Here is a 20,832-nt window from a genome sequence, read left to right on the forward strand (position 1 = left end):
TTCAAAAGGGGCAGCTATTATATTGAAACAAAACTCGGGGACTGAACTTATTAGATTTCAGGCAGATATAATGGGGCGTTGGGTCATAGCTGAAATAAAATCTCAGATGTCTAAATATACTATAGTTAGTTACTATGGCCCAAATGAGGATGATACTGATCCACTACATAATCTTTGTTTTGCCCTGGCCGACTTTGACTCCCCACTTATATGGGGTGGAGATTTTAATGTCCTTATGGATAATAGACTGGACAGATCCACCTTTCGGAAACAGATTGCGGTTCCCCGTGTTAAAGCCTATCTTAGGACTACTCTCAAAAATCTAAATTTATGTGATGTATGGCGGGAAAAAAATGGTGAGGCAAGAGAGTACTCCTTGTTTAGTAAAAAGAATCTACACTGTTCCAGGCTAGATTATATCTTCATGGAGCGTTCGGAGGTAGATAAAGTCAGTCATATAGAGTATATGCCGATTCATATCTCTGATCATGGAGCAATAGCCTTTAATTTGGAGCTCCCTCATAATACTCCTACGAGGAGATGGACTCTAAATAGGAGATTTTTACTGCAACCTTCCACCCCTGACCTTTTGAAATCTAAAACTGCCTGTTTTCTACAAGACAACCTAGGATCAACCTCCTTGTATAATGTTTGGGATACCTATAAAGCTTGGCTAAGGGGAACTCTAAAGGGGGCGGCTGCGGGCTGGTCAAGGATGGAGAAGACTGAGTTATCTGGCCTAGAGTCACAATTAAAAAAAATAGAAGCAAAGCTTAAACACGGGAGTATACAGGTCAAAGAGAGAGAAGATTTAGCTAGGAGACTTGAGGAAGTTCAGTTGAACTTTAGGCTTAAATCTGAGGAGATTATTCTTCAAAAATGGGAAGCCAGTAAGATGTCTGATTTTGAGCAGGGAGAGAACTGTGGAAAGCTATTGGCAATAAAGAGTCGAATCGACAAATCCTACAACTACATCAGTAGGATAAAACATCAAGCACTCATCACTGAGGATAAAGATGAGATAGAACAGTCTTTTGTTCAGTTCTTTCAAGAGCTATATAAAGAGGACTCTTATACAGCGGAAGAACATATAGATTTGTGGCTTAATGAGAAACTGCTTCCGAAATTATCCGAGGATAGTCGGAATTTTTTAAAGTCCAAAATAATTGGAAGTGAGATTCTGGCTGTTCTGGATAAATCTAAGAGAGGAAAGGCCCCCGGCCCAGACTCAATCCCAATTGAAGTTTACTCCATATTAAGAGATCAGATTATTCCAGTTTGGTTGGATTTATTTAATGATATTCTAGGTGGTCTTTCCCCCTTGCCAGACTCTTGGAACGGAGCACTCATATCTCTCATCTTGAAACCAGGGAAGGACCCGACTCTATGTCAGTCGTATAGGCCGATATCCTTACTAAATACAGACTATAAGGTATTTGCAGGAATATTGAATAATCGCCTGTCAAAAATTATTGGCCCCATTATACATCAAGATCAAAAGGGTTTCATTCCAGGCCGGCAAATGTCAGAACTAGTTTATACGCTAATTGGGGCAGCGGATTTGGCAGTGGCACAGAGTATGCCTCTTTCCATCATTACTGTGGACGCTGCCAAAGCTTTTGATCGTGTAAATTGGCACTTTCTGGATAGGGTCTTGAAGGTTTTTGGACTCGGGGATGAGTTTAGGGATGTACTCAAAAAAAATCTATAGGTCACCTTATGCCCAGATTCTAGTTAATGGAAGTCCCTCACCAACTGTACAAATAAGTAGGGGAACCAGGCAGGGCTGCCCTTTGTCGCCTATTTTGTTTCACTTATATATTGAGCCTCTCGCCCAAAGTCTTCGCTATAACCAGAAGATAATTCCCTTCTCCATCAATGAATTTGAGAGGAAAGTTGCCCTTTATGCAGATGACCTGGTGCTAATGTCTCCTAATCTCACTACTGCACTCCCTGAGCTTATGGCTGAAGCACAGGCATTTGGGAAACTTTCAGGGTATGAAGTGAATGTAGATAAGACCGAGGTTATGGCGTGGAACATCCCAGATCATGAGAGCAAGTCGGTTAAGGAGTTCAGATACTTAGGAATTACAATCACCCATGATTTGGGGAAACTCCCAAAAATAAATTTAGAAAGGGTGTCTAAGGAGGTCGATGTCTTGTTGAAAAGGTGGCAGAGTTTACCTCTCTCACATTGTGGGAGGGTGAACCTAATAAAAATGTCCATATTGCCAAAATTTACCTATTTGTTTAATAATATCCCTTTAGCATTTGCAAAAGCCGATCTGCTTAAAATCCAGGGAAAAATTTCATCTTTTATATGGGCTAGCAAGGGGGTCCGTTTATCCTGGAAGAAATTAAGACGGAAACTGAACCAAGGAGGTATGGGTCTACCTGATTTACAATTATACTGCTGGGCGTATCAGATAAAGAACTGTAGGATGCTACTGCTCTCCCCAGACAAATCACTAATTGGGAGTATGTTCTCAGCCATGTTAAACGGCATAGATGCATCTGGATTTATGTACAAATTTGGTTCTTTCAAATTTTTCAAAAAAGTGCGTTTGAAGACCTTACAAATGGCGGCAAAGCTATGGGCAAGCTGTCGTGACTGCCTCGGCCTTCCGTACTATAGTGAGTGGGCCCCTGTGTGGGGGTCTCCAGGAACACCGGAGTGCTTCCAAGATGCTTTAGCTCGTCCTCTGCTTGAGGCTGGTGTCACGTCCTGGAAGGACATTGTCTTAAATAATGAATGCTTCTCATGGGAGTATTGGAATTCTATCACTAAAGGTACTTTATCCAGATTTAAATACTATCAGATTGTTTCTTGGTGCAAGAACCAATCCTGGCCGCCCTACGAGGAGTGTCAAATGGAAAATGATCTACAAGATGTGGCTCCCAGGAAAAAGGAAGTGGCTCTTTGGTATGGGCATCTTCTAACTGCAGCCGACAGGAAGATTGATAAACCAAGACGAGTCTGGGAAAACTACTTGCCACAGGAGGAGTAAGATAAATTATGGCAAGTATCAATAGATACTCTTTATTCGACGGTTAAATCTGCTCCACTCAGAAAGAACCATTTTTTTTACAATCCACAGGCTGTATTGGTCACCCCTGAAAATGTCAAAAATGAGAGGCGGAGGAGAAGCAAGATGCATTAGGTGTGATTCTCTGAATGCGGATGATGTTCATATATTTGCCACCTGCCCTAAGTTACAGGAATACTGGGAAAACGTGGGTAAGAGTATTTCGAAGGTGCTTGGTTCAGATGTAGAGGTAAGCCCATCTCTTATACTTTTTGGGATAACTTTTGAACTCGGGGGGAGGCAAGATATGAACGTACTGCAATATAAGCTGGTGTTTTTTATGATCCTCCTGGCTAGGAGAGAGATTTGTAAACTTTGGCGTCAGGTGGCACCACCGTCTTGGAATGCCTGGTGGAATTCAGTTATTTATTTTAGAGCTTTGGATCAAAGGGTGAATATTTATAGAGGTAGGCCTGCTACGGGGTTATTCTGGAGTCTGTTGGATGGAAATGTAATGGATAGCAGATTAGAGTAGGCTAAGGTTAAATACCAATGATTAAAAACCTCTTGATCAGCTCAAGATGTGTACTTTGGGCGGTCCCCAAAAAGAAGAAACAACAGCTGAGACTGAAACCATCAAGTCATTTGCACCAGTGGTGGACCAGGTCGAGAGGTTGCTATGGCTACTGAGGTTATATGAGGTAAAAATTAAAAAAAACAAAAAAAAAGATAATCTCTGCCCCCCTCCATGTATCATGGATCGCTCCCCCGGCCGAGATGGCATTCGATAAAAGGTTAAAATTAGTTGACCAGATAAGTGTCTCTGACTTAAAAAGGTCACCTGGAATTTTATCAGGCCCTGGTGCTTTAGCTAGTTTAAGAGACTGTATTGCACTATTTGTCTCTTCAAGACTGAACTTGACAGGGCAGTTATACAGCTCTTGCACTATGGGAGGTAAAGTAGCACCCTCTACTATATTAGTCACATTATCAATGTCATCCGGCTGACTTAGCGAGTAAATTGATGAAAAATGGGCCACCCAATTTTCGGGAGTGTGAAGGAATCCCACGAGAGCTGGAACCAAACCTACCTTTTTCCGCCGATCCTGCCAGTCGAGAGAAAGCTGATGCCAAAGGGTTAACTTTCCCACCTCCCTCTGTCCAAAAGGAAACAGCAAAGAACGAAGGAAAGCTGGACGAATGGGAACAGAGGGGAATGCCGGAAGAGGCGGGACAGCCAGCATTTAGGCATCTGACGCAGGAGGAAGGGACGGACTGGAGGAGGAACCCGGAAGACGCCGAGACCCATGCGGACAGGACGGAGTATCGTAAGGAATCCCCAGGAAGCAAGAGGACCGAGGACGCCGTGCAGCAAGGCGTAGACGATGGGGAGGATGTGGAACGCTGATACGAAGACTGGTGGATGCCCCCGGAGGAAGCTGGAAGGCCGCCGCAACTATGGAGAGTTGTGGCAGATACGGTGAGTGGGACAACAGGGGAGGGGGTTGTAAAGGGAGCGCACAGGAATCCTTAATCGAGCACAATCCAAGCACCATCCTTAGTCCCCTTCACCCTCCTTTTATAATTTAATTGTCTGTATTTGACCGCCATCAACCAAGAGCACGAATGTGTTGAGGCAATGGTGTTGTGGCGTGTGAAAACGTACCCGTCCAATCCTTGCTCTTTCAACCCGGTATCCCTTATTTGGGGAACTCGTGTGTTATCTGACTGAAAGAAAAGGGAGCAGAGATCCCTACCACGAAGTATACCTTAAAAGAGAGCCTATTTTCCATTGAATTTCCTAAGAGAGGGAAGTGTCTCCCTTCCACCTTTCTATTTTTTTCCACTTTGGGTGTGGTGACGGTAATCTTGTTGAGGACAGGACAGACCACTGACCGCTCTTTTCTTCTCTTGGAGACACTCCGGGAAGGCAATCCCCAGACCCAGAAGACCAGAAGAAGACGGGCAGAAGACAGAAGACATCCTCAAGCACAAACCACTTGACCATCTCAACTATAAACTCGCCTATATCATCTTCACCATTTGTCCTACTTCAATAAAAGTCAACCATTCAACCACCACTCAGGCCTCCGAGTTTCTATTTCCCCCATCCCTCCGACAAGGGGTGTCAGAAGTGGAATCTGCGGAAATGGAGGCCGCACTTCAGAAAATGGCAGACAATCAAGAGAAGCTGGAACGCATTATGGAAAAGTTTCTGGCAGTAGCAGAGGAGGACAGGAGAAAACTTCATCAAAACCTGACTAATCACAGCCAAAATCAAGAGAACTCCATCGGAAAATTAGCAGATACCCTTTGCCAACAAAGGGGACATACCACCATCCCCTCGGTGGTGCTACAAAAATATGTGAGTGGAGAAGATCCGGAGTTCTTTTCCAATTTTGAATGGATGGCCTGGGCCGCGGGATGGCCCCTGAGGAAATGGGGTCATTACTTAGGACCCCTCCTTTCAGGAGACATGCAAGCAGCCTACCAGGCAGCCAACCCCCTGGGGTTAACCCCCTATGATGAGATAAAGAAAAACGTTCTGGAAAGACTAGGTATAGATGAGGAAACTTATCGTATAAGATTGCGGCAAATCAAGGAAGGACCCCAAGAAACACCTAGAGCGCTGTCATACCGAGTAAAAGACATGGCAGATAGATGGCTCAAGCCATTGGGATCCAGTAAAGAAGAAATCATGGCGAGAATTTATTTAGAACAATATCTGACTTCCCTACATCCACCCATACAGAAATGGGTACGACAACATACCCAACTCAATATGGAGAGAGCAGTTGAAATAGCCAGTGCCTTTAGTAGAGCCATTGAGCTACAAAAGGGCAAAGAAGAAGCTCATGTGAAACCGTCAGGACACACTATTATAAAGAGCCATAGGCTCCCTGTAACAAAAAACCCGAGACTGTTACTCTGCTGCCTGGTCCTTTACCTCCCCTATTAGACCAACCACCCCCACAGGACCCCAGTGTTTTAATTGTGGAGGGTTTGGACATATAGCCAGGGTATGCCCTCAAAGAGAAGAGCCGATGGAAGTAGGACTAACATGATCCTACAACTGCACTAGAGAAGGGCAACCCGTTCCCTACCATAGAACAGAGAGAGTAAATGGGGAGGACCGGTCTGCCCTGATCGATACAGGGTGTCTGCATAGTGTCATGAGGCCTCAAACCGTGCCCGGGGGTAACCCTCAACCCACAGGTCTAGTCAACATACAATGTGCACATGGGAACAGTAGACAATACCCTACTACGGAGGTACCGGTACAACATGAGCCAGCGGTAGAGCCGATCCCTTTGCGTGTGGGACTCATCCCTAAACTCCCAGAACCCTTCATATTGGGAAAAGACTATCCCTACATAGACCAGCTTCTAAAAGATGAAACCGAAGAATGGAGAAAGATTGCTCCATTCTCTAAAGAGCAAAACCTTGGGTTTTCCCCAGGGAAAGCCAGAAAAAGTAATAAGCAAAAGAAAAGAGAAAAAAACATGTGGTCCTAAATAGCCCTGACGCAACCCCAAGAGGAAGTTATGTGGCAATATGATCCAGGGTTCTCAATAGCGCAAAGAGAAGACCCAACCCTGAGGAAACCTTGGAACAACGCCAAGGAAGAGGAAGACCCAGATCAAGTAGGTTCCCAATTCTTTGTAAGAAGAGAGTTACTATATAGGAAGGGAGGGAAGGACCACAAACCTCAGCTGTTAGTACCCCAAAAATATAGAGATAAAGTCCTTTTTCTGGCCCATAGCCATTTGTTGGGGGTTTATTTCGGTGGGGAAAAGACCGAGAGAGATATTCTAGATAAGTTCTACTAGCCGGTAAAATATCAACAGATCCGCTGGTATTGTAAAGAATGTTCTGTTTGCCAGAAAAACAGTCAATGTCTTCCCCCTAAAGCCCCCCTTTGCCCGTTACCCATAATTGAAGAACCCTTCACCTGGGTGGGAATGGACATTATCGGTTCTCTTCTTCCCTCTCGGAGTGGCTGCAGATATGTGATGGTCTTGGTAGATTATGCCACACGTTTCCCCGAGGCCATGGCTCTAAGACAACCCGCCGCCTCTCAGAAAGCCAAAACTATGATTTCTATCTTTTCCAGAGTAGGATTTCCCCAGGAAATCATAACTGACCAGGGCACACCCTTTGTGTCTAAATTGATGAAGCAAGTTTGCCAGCAGTTGAACATTAAACAACTAAGAACGTCCGCCTATCATCCACAAACTGATGGGTTGATGGAAAGATATAATGCCAGCCTTAAAATCACCCTGAAAAAACTCCTTGATCTTGAGACTAGAAAATGGGAGGATATGTTGCCCTTGGCTCTTTTCGCCATCCGCTGTAAACAGCAGAAGAGCACGGAGTCTCAAAACTCACCTCCAAGAAATACGCAGTATTGTAAAAACCCATCTAGAACAGGCCCAATGTTCTCAAAAATTTCAATATGATAAGAATACCAAGACCTGTACCTTCGACATACGAGACTATGTTTTATTGATGTTGTCTATAGCTCTGACCATAAGATGCTAGGGCAGTGGCAGGGCCTTTCAGGATAATAGAAAAGGTGACCCCGGTAACCTACCGTCTAGAACTAGACCCTAAAAGGCCTGCTCATTCTTAGATCTATCATGTCAATCTATTAAAAAAATGGGAAGGGCCCATTCCTACCCTACTGGGACTCATGGAAACGACCGAACCCTTGTATCACCAAAGTATAGATCCTGAGCTCTCAGTTCAACAAAGACACGAGTTATGCACTTGTCTACAACCCTTACAAGATGTGTTTTCCCTTATGCCAGGAAAAACAGACGTTAGGGAGCATGAAATCCATACTCTCCCCGGGAACAAAGTAAAGCTGAGAAATCCCCGAGACTAGGAGAGAAGCAGTAAAACAAGAAGTAGAACAAATGCTCCAAATGGGGATAATAGAGCCATCCTCCAGCGAATGGAATTCCCCTATTGTTCTAGTGCCAAAGCCTGATGGGTCTATCAGTTTTTGCATAGACTTTAGGGAAGTGAATAAGATCTCACAATTTGACTCATACCCTTTGCCAAGAGTCGATGAAATGATCGAAAGAATTGGAAAGGCCCACTACATCAGTACTCTTGATCTCTGCAAAGGGTTTTGGCAAATTCCCCTACATAAAGAGGATAGAGAAAAAAACGCCTTTTCCACTCCAGAAGGGTTGTTTCATTTTACTGTCCTTCCCTTTGGACTACATGGAGCCCTGTAGTGAAGGCAGCGTTTTAGATACATACATTGCTATGTTAGCATAAGCGCCTTAGACGTTAGAAACACCATCTTGCCACTTCTGCTGCTTTTGCACACGACACTGCAGGTACATGTTATTATTTGAAAACTGCTTGCTTGCCTTTTCTTCACATGAGAACTGTCTGTTGTTCACATCCCTAGACGTGCACTGCGACCTTGGTCTGAACATTGTGTGCAGAAACAGTCTGAGCCACCAAACAATGTATGTTTTTGAGTTCAGGTTGATTGGCCCACACTCTAGCCATAACACGCACACAGCTGCAAATATCTGAAAGTCGAGAGCCTTTAATATTGCAGTTTGCATGCATTAGGCACACATTCTGGAGAATAACTTTTCCAGGCGCAGAGCAAAGCTATCCTGTATGTGATTCATCTAAGCTGATCTTTACGGTATGGAGTTCCCCATTCAAGCCTAGAGACCTTCTATTAGTATAATAATACTAGCTTAATAGCAAAGGGAGGGTGGTTGTATTCCACGGTCATTTGTAATATGATTTCTCCCTTCATTTTCTATGGTATTGTAACAATGCTGATGGTTTTAATTTTAATCATTTGTCTGCTTATGTTATCCAAAGTACTGCATCTTAGGACACGTAGTTTATAAAATAAACATTTTAAACTTTCCCGTGTCTCTGATTACTCTTGTTGTGGACTGATATGAGAATAATAACGAACAGGTATTTCTGATTCCCACCATTCCTGAGAGTACTCTAAGTCGCTTGTTCTGGGTTGTCTATACATTGGGAGCTCCGAGAGAATACGGATAATGAATGGGACACTGATGCTAGACGGATTGGGGTTCTAGGTACTGAGGTGAGTTTTTGGTACACCGCAATTCACTGAGGTCCTGGTTTCCTGCGCATAGTTCTGTGCATGAGCAGAATCCCTGCAATATGGCGCACCTAACGTTTGGTCTACTGATTTGAAACGCCCTAGTAGTGCTTATATTAGTCCACGACACCCTCACTCTTGTTTCCGGATAGCGGGAGTGACGGTTTTAACCTACCTGTTTGTGCGAGAGGTTCTCTCAAGCTTGATAATTACAAAGGTTTATGTATTTCTGAACCCTTGTGCTACTGTAATATCCATTGTTGTTCTACTCTGTGTCCTTATGGCGGTCGATATTGCAGCGCATAGCCATACACCTCTGCGGTGTCATTTAACGTAGTTTGGAGTGCCGGACGATGGGATGGCCGTTATTTTTGTGGCTAGTGCCGATCCGTCCTACCCCTATGAGTTGTTTTACTCCTGGGTGACTATGCCGGCGGTGAATGCAGATTATGATATGTTTCACTTCTATACTCCCACGCTGCTCCCGGCAAACTACACGCCATATAGGACGCAAGAAATTCCTATTTCAGCTTGGCAGCATCGCATTTGGTTTAATGGCGCCCTTCCCCATGCGGTTACACCGGTTAGAATGGACCCTTTGTCAATTCCAGGGGCCACTTGGCCGGTACTGGCCGGATTTACGCCTCATCCTCGATATTTGAATGTTGCGGTGGATGAGTTGCGTGTCCTCCATAAAGCCCTGATTACTGTGTATAGGGCTTTAGCGCAATACGTCTCTCGCAACGTGCAGGTGGGGGCACCTGCTGTTGCGGGACAGCCAGCTGGACAGGCCGGGGTTGATATTAGTCCCATCATGGTTAATTTGGTTATGGGCAAGCGCCCCCAAAATAAGGACGATTTGCCTTATTGGCTTGCTGAGAAATTTGACCAGCTGGAAGCAGTATTTCCGCACTCTACTCCTGTGGAGAAACACAGGATCCTCACCATTAGTTTGCAGAAAGACTTAGTCCCGGAGGTGTCCGATTGTGACAACTGGGGTAAGGTTTTTGCAGCGGTCTACTCGAAGTGCTTCGGCACCCCATCTATGGCCATGCTTCCCTCCGTCATCAAACGTGTTCAAGATCAACACGGTCCGGAGGCGGCAGTCGAGTTGGGAATGCGGCTTGTCGGTGTGTTCGTCATAGTTGCCACTCTCGTCCTTGGTAATCTCAAGGGAGATGCGGTACAATTTCAAGTGGCTAATGGCTTAGCCCGCGTCGATGAGCTCGATAAGCCCCGAGAGTTGCCTAAAATTATTGCGGAAGCTTATAGAACTATTGGCCGCAGTAGTTTAGGGATTAAGCCAACTATTGTCATTCCAGACTTAATACAGAAAACTAAGGTGAGTTTGTCTGTCAAAGACGATCATCCAACTTTTCCTAAACAAAATTGGCGAACAAAGAAACAGGGGAAGCAGCAGCAGAAACAGGGGTCTCGTCCTGCGTCTCCAGTACAGGCGACTGGTGAACGCACATACGATTTGCATACCGCACTAGTATTAGGTCACCTGATAGATTTCAGGTTACTGAACAACATTCTCCTCATTCTTCACAGGAAACATCGGTCTCAAAGTCCGGTGACGGAGAACGTGGCAAAGGTTGGTGTGCCCAACAAGGACGTGAGCAACCCCGTCAGCCTGACGGTAAAGGCAAGCAGGACGAGTTTGCACGTCAACGTCCCCCGTTTCAGAAGAAGAAAGTTGCTGCAGTAACAGCGAGATATGCCACAGATAGTGAGAACGCAGCTTCGGAACCTGACATGGGCACTAACGCTGCTCGACAGCGCAGCGGAGGTTACAGTAGTGCGGCAAGCACTGCGTCCATATCTGGAGGCGACAGCAACTGACACGTTCATTACTGTAGAAACTGCTGACACTAGAGTGGCTCCCCCTGACAGACTATATGACATAGTCCTCTTAATTGAAGGTGACATACAACGTACAATACAAGGGATTTTTTGGGATAATCTTACCTCTTCCTATGACATTCTCTTAGCGGAGGTGGACTGGCCCCCGGCTTTCATTTTGGATGCTCCTAGAGGGTAGGAGGTAATCCTCCCGTCCTTTGCGCACACAGTGCCAAAGGAGCACGCTGAAAGGTTTGCCGAAGAGTGGGCTCAGGTACTTGCTCCGGTGTTATACCGTACTCAAGTTGGGTGGGATTAATTGTCTCCAAGCCATGAGATTCCTTTACGGTCCATGCCCCAGCCGCAGCCCCAATATCCCATGCGCCGCGAAGCTCGATCTCACGTCGCAGAAATCCTTGAGAAATTGGAATATCAGGGTGTTATTGAAACCTGTGTGTCACCAATGAATAATCCTTTATTCACTGCAACGAAGCCTAATGGGTTGTACCGCCTAGTTTTGGATTACCGGCATTTGAACTCTCATTGCCCGACGTGTGCTGTACAGAATACCCACAGTTCTGCCCTTGTTGATAGTCTTTTGCGTAAAAGGTTTAAAACCACACTGACATATCCAATGGCTTTTACAGCCATAACCTGTCCTCTAATAGTAGTCAGTGGACAGCGTTTACTTCCGGCGGCAAACAAAAACAGTTTAAGAGATTAGCCATGGGCTATAAAAACAGCCCTGGCATCTTTGCCGCGCGTGTTGTCTCTCTGTTAGAGAGCATTGACCCTGATGCGTACTCGTATGTTGATGATATCTATCTCATGGACGACGAGTTGTGGCCGCATCTGTGTCACGTTGATCGCATCATTGTTATGTTTGCAGACTTCGGTTACAAATATAACTTTGCGAAGTCTCACATTGCAGAGTATACAGTGTTGTTTTTGGGCTACGAGCTCAACAATGAAGGTCGAGGATTAGCTCCTCACTTTCTGGAGAAGTGTGCATGCTTGCGTGCTCCTACAACACTGAAAAAATTGCAGTCTTTGCTGGGCTTTCTGAATTTCGGTCATACTTACATTCCCGATTATGCCCAGCATATCAAGCCGCTATATGCCTTGGTACAACCTACTTTTTCCAAATCGAGCTGGCTGCCAGAGCATTCAGCTATTTTGCAATCTTTGCAGGCTGATCTTGCTTCAAAATACTTACTGACACGTGATAACCACACTAACCTGGTAATAAGAATTGTGGGTTTCACGTACTTAACGTTCAATGAGGGCGACATCGTCCCCATTGCCTACAAATCACACCTGTAAACTTCGGCTGAACTGCGCTTTTCCACAGTCGAAAAAGTTTTGACTGCGGTGAAGATGGCGATTCTTAAAGAACGAGCGCTGTCGCAAGGAAAACGCATGTTAGTGATTACACCATATCCTGCTCTAGAGGCAGTGACAAAAGCCAGTGTGCCTAATTCTAAAGCTTTGCATCCGCATTGGATACAATGGGCCACTTCCTTGACATCACCAGATGTCACCTATATCTTTGATGCCTCATTGCAGACTCAGGAGTCCTTGCAGTATGAATTCGTTCATCCAGCTCCTCTGTCTTTGCGCCCGCTTGAAGATTTCCATTGTGTCATTTACACTGACGGTTCGGCACAACCGGCGACGGAATCGAAGCATGCCTATTCAGCAGCCTGCGCAATTGTGGCGGGTACTTTCGTGAATGGAGAATTCAAATCTGATGTCGTGCATACGCAGTCATTGGGTGATTGTACCGCACAGTTGGCAGAGCTCCATGCTCTGGTGCTTGCACTGGAGTTTGCTGATCCTCGGGTTACTACTCTTATAGTGAGTGACTCATTTTACTGTGTTCAGTCTTTCAACGACAATCTATTCTTTTGGTCTCAGAATGAATATCGCGACTCCAAAGGTAGTACAATTAAGCATAAAATGCTTTGGGTTCGAGTGGCAGAACTTAAACAGCATCTGCCTCTCGTGAATGTAATTCACACTCTTGGTCGCCAGCGAGTTGGTGTCCACGCTGTCGGCAACAGCTTAGCTGACGAGGCAGCGAAAATAGCAGTGGCGACATATCTAGTAGCAGTAGTTACAAGATCCAAAAGTAAGATCGATGATGACATCTTAGCAGCTATAGCTGCTACAGAGAAGGGAATTAAGTACCCGAGAGGTTTCCCTTCTTGGTACCATTATCACTTAAGTCCTGATAACGTCCTGTATGTGAGAATTAACGATGTTGGTGACCGATTGATTCCCAACGCGGATTGCAGACTGTCCTTGATAACAGCGGCTCACGAGGGTATGGCCTCTGCCCATGCCGGCGTGTCAGCTACTGTTACTCAATTACAACAGCGTTACTGGTGGCGCGGATTGTATAAACAAACTCGCACTTATGTTCTTGATTGTGACATTTGCCAGCAGATTAAGCCTTCGACTGCTGTGCGCCCTCCACAAACTCAGTTGTACATATCTAATAAACCACTTGGGTGTATTTATTTAGATCACTGCGGTCTTTCTCCTCTGATACTGTGTACAAGTACATCTTAGTTGCAGTGGATTCGTGCACACGTTTTCTCTGGGTGTGGCCTCAAAGGAGTGCTGATGCTCGTACTGTCATAAGGGATTTGCGTGTCTTTGTGGGAATTTATGCGTGTGGTACCTTCCATTCTGAGCAGGGCCCTGCGTTCGCCTCTAAGGCGTACAAAGAAGCTATGAAATCTTTGGGGGTCCAAGTAAAATTTTCGTCTCCATACCGACCTGAGGGTAATAGTGTAGTGGAGTGAATGAACCGTGACTTAAAGCAATCCTTGACAGCCAGGGTTTTAGGCACTGGCCGGAACTGGTTAGCCCATCTGTATAACGTTCAACGTGCACTTAATAATCTCCCTAGAAGGTCTCTGGGTGGGCGGACCCCATATATGATGCTCTTTGGCATAAAAATGTTTGTCCCGGACCTTGATGGTCTAGACATGGCGGCGTCTGCCGCACCCTTTGACGTAGATGATCACTGTGCGGTATTACAGAGTCTACAAAAGACCAGAGACAGTCTTCCAAAAGAACACTTGCCTTCCACATCTGATGCTGCGCTTCAGATTCCGGTAGTCGGCTGGCTACCTCGAGTTGGAGACCTGGTCCGTGAGAAGGTGGAGAACAAGAAGGAGTTCGGCCCCTCTTATTGTGCCCCGGTTCCAGTGCTTGGCGTGCAGGGTACAAGAACAGTCATTTTACCTCCACTTCCTGGTCACAAGGATAACAGGTACATCTCCATTGACAATGTCAAACTACAGCGAGTGGCCGATTCTTCTTAGTATTCTACCACCTTGCCTGATGTTGCCATCGCGATGCATACATTTACTAATCCTTTGTTGCCATCACCGGCTGGTGGTCCACCTGAAGATATTGAGTATGCTTATCCCACAGATATATCATTGTGTTTCTCCTTTGACACTAACTCTATGACTTACAGTGCTCCATCAAAAATTTCTATTTTTGCTGTTTGGTTTAAAAGCCTTTTTTTAATTCCCCCTTGGACTTACATTTGGCTGGTGCTCATAGGCATTTTTTTGTTTATGTCCATTAGATTACTGGTGGTATTTTTTTGTCTTGTCAATGGACACTACCTAAAGGAAAGATCTACGATTAGACTAATTGATGGAACTTTGGCACCCCACTCCTCACATTGTGACTGTTTCACAGAGAGTAGTCTGCTGTAAAAATGTCCTTTTCCCACCCCCGCATGGGCGGCTGGATGTACCCATCTGGCCTTCCATTCCAACCTTGAAAGCAGAGTTCAACAAGATGAGCAGAATAAGGGCTCTATTGTCTCAAAAAGAAGTCTCTCGGACTTCATCCCGTGAAACATTTGTCCTTCACGTAGCAAACACCCGCACAGAAGTGCATGCGCTTTTAAATACTGCTCTCCCACTGCATTTCGGTGCCCTGATTCAAACTATATTTAATGCCTCGTCCACAACTGGCTTGGTGCATTTTTTTTTAAATTGTGGGCTCCGGCCTCGTGACCTCCTTCCAAACAATTTTTGGTGTGATACCGGCATTCTTTCATTCTATTTTTTCCAGCGTCTTTGGCGGGCTCCTGATTCTCGCCCTGACGGCTGGTGTGCTCTTGTTGGTCTGCTTACTGCGCAATGGCTGCACAATTTGTGTCACACGGCAGCCTGTCCCGGCTGCTCCATCTTCGTAACCGGATGCTTGAATATTATGGAACATTGCCGCTGGCGACCTTAAGCATAGCCTATGGATTGTCCTTCCGGTTTACCTACTTTGCTTGCGTGCAACCTGTTTTTCATTGCCTAGATTGTCCTTTCGAATGGGCTCTGGATTTGTGCTTGTCAAACTCGGTGTCTCCTGCCCCGGATTATGATCGACTGATTAGTCCCTTAGTGGCTCATGAGTTGGACTGTTCTGGTGTCAGGATTATGGCCTGTGGAGCGGCACATGGAGTCCTAGGGAATTGGGACATCTGTACAGCAGCGTATGACTTCCTGGCAGGAAGTTATCTTGAAGAACACGCCAGTTGTCCTCTGATTGTGCTAGAGGGCCCAGTTGTCGAGAAACATGTATGTTCGTTTACCTTGTTAGATTGGATGGCGGAAACTTTCACAGAACATTCCAATGACTTCCTCTTGGAAGCTGTCGCTACTTACTGTGCTTACACGTTGATGGATTAACTTGGATGTCGTCCAAACTTTCCTTGTACGACCCAACACATTTTTTTAAAAACATTTTTCAACATTTCGGCTTGCAGAAGCCTTTGCGAGATGTTAAGATTTTCCATTTCCTTTTTTTCCCCTCCATGTTGTTTTTTTTTTTTTACAGTTTTTTTCTTCGAACTTTCACTCCCCTTTATTTGGATTCCCAATACATGCACTTGGTTCTGCTCTGTCGAACTTGAACTCTGCGCTCTTTTAACTGTATCCCTATTAGTTCGTGGTCCGATCAAGGGAGGGTGTAGTGAAGGCAGCGTTTTAGATACATACATTGCTATGTTAGCATAAGCGCCTTAGACGTTAGAAACGCCATCTTGCCACTTCTGCTGCTTTTGCACACGACACTGCTGGTACATGTTAATATTTGAAAACTGCTTGCTTGCCTTTTCTTCACATGAGAACTGTCTGTTGTTCACATCCCTAGATGTGCACTGCGACCTTGGTCTGAACATTGTGTGCAGAAACAGTCTGAGCCACCAAACAATGTATGTTTTTGAGTTCAGGTTGATTGGCCCATGCTCTAGCCATAACACGCACACAGCTGCAAATATCTGAAAGTCAAGAGCCTTTAATATTGCAGTTTGCATGCATTAGACACACATTCTGGAGAAGAACTTTTCCAGGCGCAGAGCAAAGCTGATCCTGTGATGTGATTCACCTAAGCTGATCTTTACAGTATGGGGTTCCCCATTCAAGCCTAGAGACCTTCTATTAGTATAATAATACTAGCTTACTAGCGAAGGGAGGGTGGTTGTATTCCACGGTCATTTGTAATATGATTTCTCCCTTCATTTTCTATGGTATTGTAACAATGCTGATGGTTTTAATTTTAATCATTTGTCTGCTTATGTTAGCCAAAGTACTGCATCTTAGGACACGTAGTTTAAAAAATAAACATTTTAAACTTTCCAGTGTCTCTGATTACTTTTGTTGTGGACTGATATGAGAATAATAACGAACAGGTATTTCTGATTCCCACCATTCCTGAGAGTACTTTAAGTCGCTTGTTCTGGGTTGTCTATACATTGGGAGCTCTGAGAGAATACGGATAACGAATGGGACACTGATGCTAGTCGGATTGGGGTTCTGGGTACCGAGGTGAGTTTTTGGTACACCGCAATTCACTGAGGTCCTGGTTTCCTGCGCATAGTTCTGTGCATGAGCAGAATCCCTGCAACAGCCCCTGCTACATTTCAAAGAGTAATGAACACGGTATTAAAACCCTGTGCTGCCTTCGCTGCGGCCTATATTGACGACATTATTATATACAGTGACACGTGGGAACAACATCTCCACCATTTAAAAGCAGTGATCCAAACCCTGGAGAAAAGGGGGTTCACCATAAATCCTTCCAAAAGCAAACTAGCTGCCAAATCTGTTAAATATCTTGGTTATATGTTAGGAGAATGTTTAATAAAACCCCAAGAAGAGAAAGTGGAGGCTATCACCGCCATTCCTTTCCCAAGAACTAAGAAAGACCTGAGGGCCTTCTTAGGAATCATGGGTTATTACTGAGGCTTCGTCCCTAAATTCTCCAACCCATTAACAGATCTGCTAAAGAAAAAAGCTAAAACAGAAAAGGAACTGAATCATCCTTCCTTTATAGCGACACAGGCTTTCCATCGGTTGAACAAGCTATTATTACTAAACCTGTCCTTCTCAGCCCTGACTATACAAAACCCTTTATATTATAAATAGATGCTTCAGAACACAGGATGGGGGCGGGATTGTCTCAAACTGATTCCCAAGGGCATGAAAGACCAGTCCTAAATATTTGCAGAAAACTGTTTCCACAAGAAAAAAAAAACACGGTCATAGAAAAGGAAGCCCTCGCCATCAAATGGGCCATATAATCCCTTTGTTATTATTTAGAAGGGCTGGAGTTTGTCCTATTCTCTGATCAAGGCCCCTTGGAGTGGATGGCCAAGAATAAGGGTCATAATGATAGGGTCTTAAGATGGTTCCTAACACTCCAACCTTATCGTTTTACCCCTTTACACCGAAAAGGAAAAGAGCAAACCAATGCGGACTTCCTATCCAGATATTTTTTTTTTAAACAGACTTTTATTGAACTTCACAGAGTAACACAATCGAACCTTCTGCCCGCCTCCAGGCTACCCAGATGAACCAGGATGTAGGAAAGCGACCAGCCCGCCATTCGGAGCACAACAGCATATCTCTCTTCACATAAGGCGTCTGTTCAATAATGCAGTCCGTCCACAAGAGTGGTCCATTATCATAATGCAGTTCAAACAAAAGGCCCCCCACCCCTCCCCCGGCAAATCTCCCCCAACAACACCCCCCACCCCGGCCACCCCCCCAAGCATGTCGCCAGTATCTAATGTAGCCAAGTGAACCCTGAAGCCTCCCGCGCCGCCTGACGGATTCCCCTCCCACAGGGCACAGCGAGTATAACAAGAGGCCAGGGGGAAGCTGCTTATCCTGGGTCCAGAGACTTCCTATCCAGATATCCCCTTGATCCTTTTCTTGCAGGCAAGAAAGTTAGGGATGTGAAGGAATCCTACAAGAGCTGGAACCAAACCTACCTTTTTCCGCCGATCCTGCCAGTCGAGAGAAAGTTGACGCCAAAGAGTTAACTTCCCCACGTCCCTCTGTCCAACAGGAAACAACAAAGAACGAAGGAAAGCTGGACGAATGGAAACATAGGGGAATGCTGGAAGAGGCGGGACAGCCAGCAATTAGGCGTCTGACGCAGGAGGAAGGGGCGGACTGGAGGAGGAACTCGAAAGACGCCGAGACCCATCCGGACAGGACGGAGTATCGTAAGGAATCCCCAGGAAGCAAGAGGACCGAGGATGCCACGCAGCAAGGCGAAGACGATGGGGAGGACGTGGACCGCTGGTACGAAGACTGGTGGACGCCCCCTGAGCACGCTGGAAGGCCGCCGCAACTCTGGGGCAGATGCGGTGAGTGGGACAACAAGGAAGGGAGCGCACAAGAATCCTTAATCGAGCACAACCCAAGCACCACCCTTAGTCCCCTTCACCCTCCTTTTATAATTTGTCGGTATTTGACCGCCATCAACCAAGAGCACGAATGTGTTGAGGCAATAGTGTTGGGGCATGTGAAAACTAACCCGTCCAATCCTTGCTCTTTCAACCCGGAATTCCTTATTTGGGGAACTCGTGTGTTATCTGACTGAAAGAAAAGGGAGCAGAGATCTCTACCACTTACAGTTGTTGCTCACAAGAAGCAATGCTGGCAGTAACTACGCCTCTTTTACTGCCAGCATACCTATTCGCAAGTAGGGACTATAAGTACAAAGGGCGTGTTTATGCACCGCTTGCAGCTTTTCCAAACACATAATTAAAAGGCATTGTCAATTACAATGCCAATAGCTAAAATTCTTGCAAATGCAAGACCTATTGCATTGCAAATGCTTGTTTGGTGCACTGTCTGTGTTTTTACAGGTCCACAAAATGTTTAGATTTCTCATACCCACAAAATAAATGTGCCAAATGTAATAACGCAAGGACAAACGCATTTTTGATTGCTCATGCGCATTATGAATACGCAGGGTACGTGAAAAATCAAACAAAGTTCCCATAACACAGAAGAGCACAAAATGTGCCGTCACTATACTTGCAAAATTAATTTCCATATCCACACTTTTCAATGAAAAAGTCCCCATGTGCTACTTATTGAGTCTTCTGATATTTTGTTTTATTTGTTAAGATTTTGTCTCTACACTTTGAAGCTGTTCCTCACATTCGTCATACATGTATAGAAATAAATTACTTTATTATAGAGAAATATGTTTTCCCTTTTCAACTGATGGTGCCTTTGGTTGAAGCACGGTCAGACCCGAAGTCCGTTTCTATACCGAATATTTTCACGTTTCATATTTTCACAGCAGTGGCTTTTCAGAAACTAAATAGGTAGTCAAAAAGAATAAGGGCGAGGGCCATTCTTTTTACGTTTGACTGATTATGAAAATAAAAGGAAAAATAATTATATGTCATTGCCCATAATTAGCTTTCATAATGCCTGCAATCAAACAGAACTACGGTGACTAATATGCTTGTATCTGGCATCATTAGCTAAACCACAAATATCGGGAAGCTGAATCATTGGTGTAGAATAATGCAGCTGCATAAGAGTGCTATAGTCTGTACTGTGCCCTTTATTTGCTATAAAAAGACTGCGTTACTACTTCAACTAACTAGTCTGACTCTGAAATGCAGTGTTGTTGAGAATTATGAAAGAAATATTGCAGAGAAAATGCTTGTGCTTACTGAAGAAATGTGCGAGCATCATGCAGGCCATAGATTCTTATCCCACCCTAAAATAATCACAGGAATTTGAATACACACTGCCGTAGTGTAAAGAGAAATGCCACGGGCACAGAACTGCATTCAAACTCGTGCGGTGGCATACAAGGTGGTAGCAATCTCCAGATCTGCCCCAGAATGAGTAGATATCACGCGCTCATGCAGGCTAACCAAACTGCATGGGTCTTTATGTGTGAGGGGCCACTGGTGCGAAGGACGTGCGTTTTTTGGAACAGGCACAGTGCCATTCTGTCAGGACTCACGATAGGTTTCCTCCTTATTTAATTCTGGCCACCGTTTCCCCCTCACAAACCCATCAAAAAATGTATTCGATCCCTGGAGTTGGAGAGCAAGCTGGCATCACAGAAATTCCAACATGGCCGCTAATATTCCAACACTGTCGCAGCATATCGCTGTGTAGCAGTCTAGTCTTTTAGGTTAATCACACTCTGGTGAAGCGCACTCAACCATTCCACTGCGCACTTCACCGAAGTACTTCAAGGAAGAGCAACGAATTTCATGTGTGTCGTGGAAGTCAGGGTAGTTTGCGTACACACCAGGTTTAGATGCAAAGGTTGGTAATATTCCTGAGTCAAGGTCAGTGAACTGTTTATTCCCTCTCAGGTTTAAAAGAAAAACCTTGTGAAAAGCTAATAAACTAAGATTAAAATAACCGGAAGGTTAGAGGAGTATTTAGAAGTATACAAAGTTACTTTGCTGCTCTCCTCTAAAATTCCTGAGTATTCTAAGAGGCTTTAGCAGCCGCGGTCGGTAGTAGGAGTAACTGCAGGGCGGTGACG

Source organism: Triturus cristatus, chromosome 2_1 (genome assembly GCF_964204655.1).
Source record: "Triturus cristatus chromosome 2_1, aTriCri1.1, whole genome shotgun sequence".
Lineage (NCBI taxonomy): Eukaryota > Metazoa > Chordata > Amphibia > Caudata > Salamandridae > Triturus > Triturus cristatus.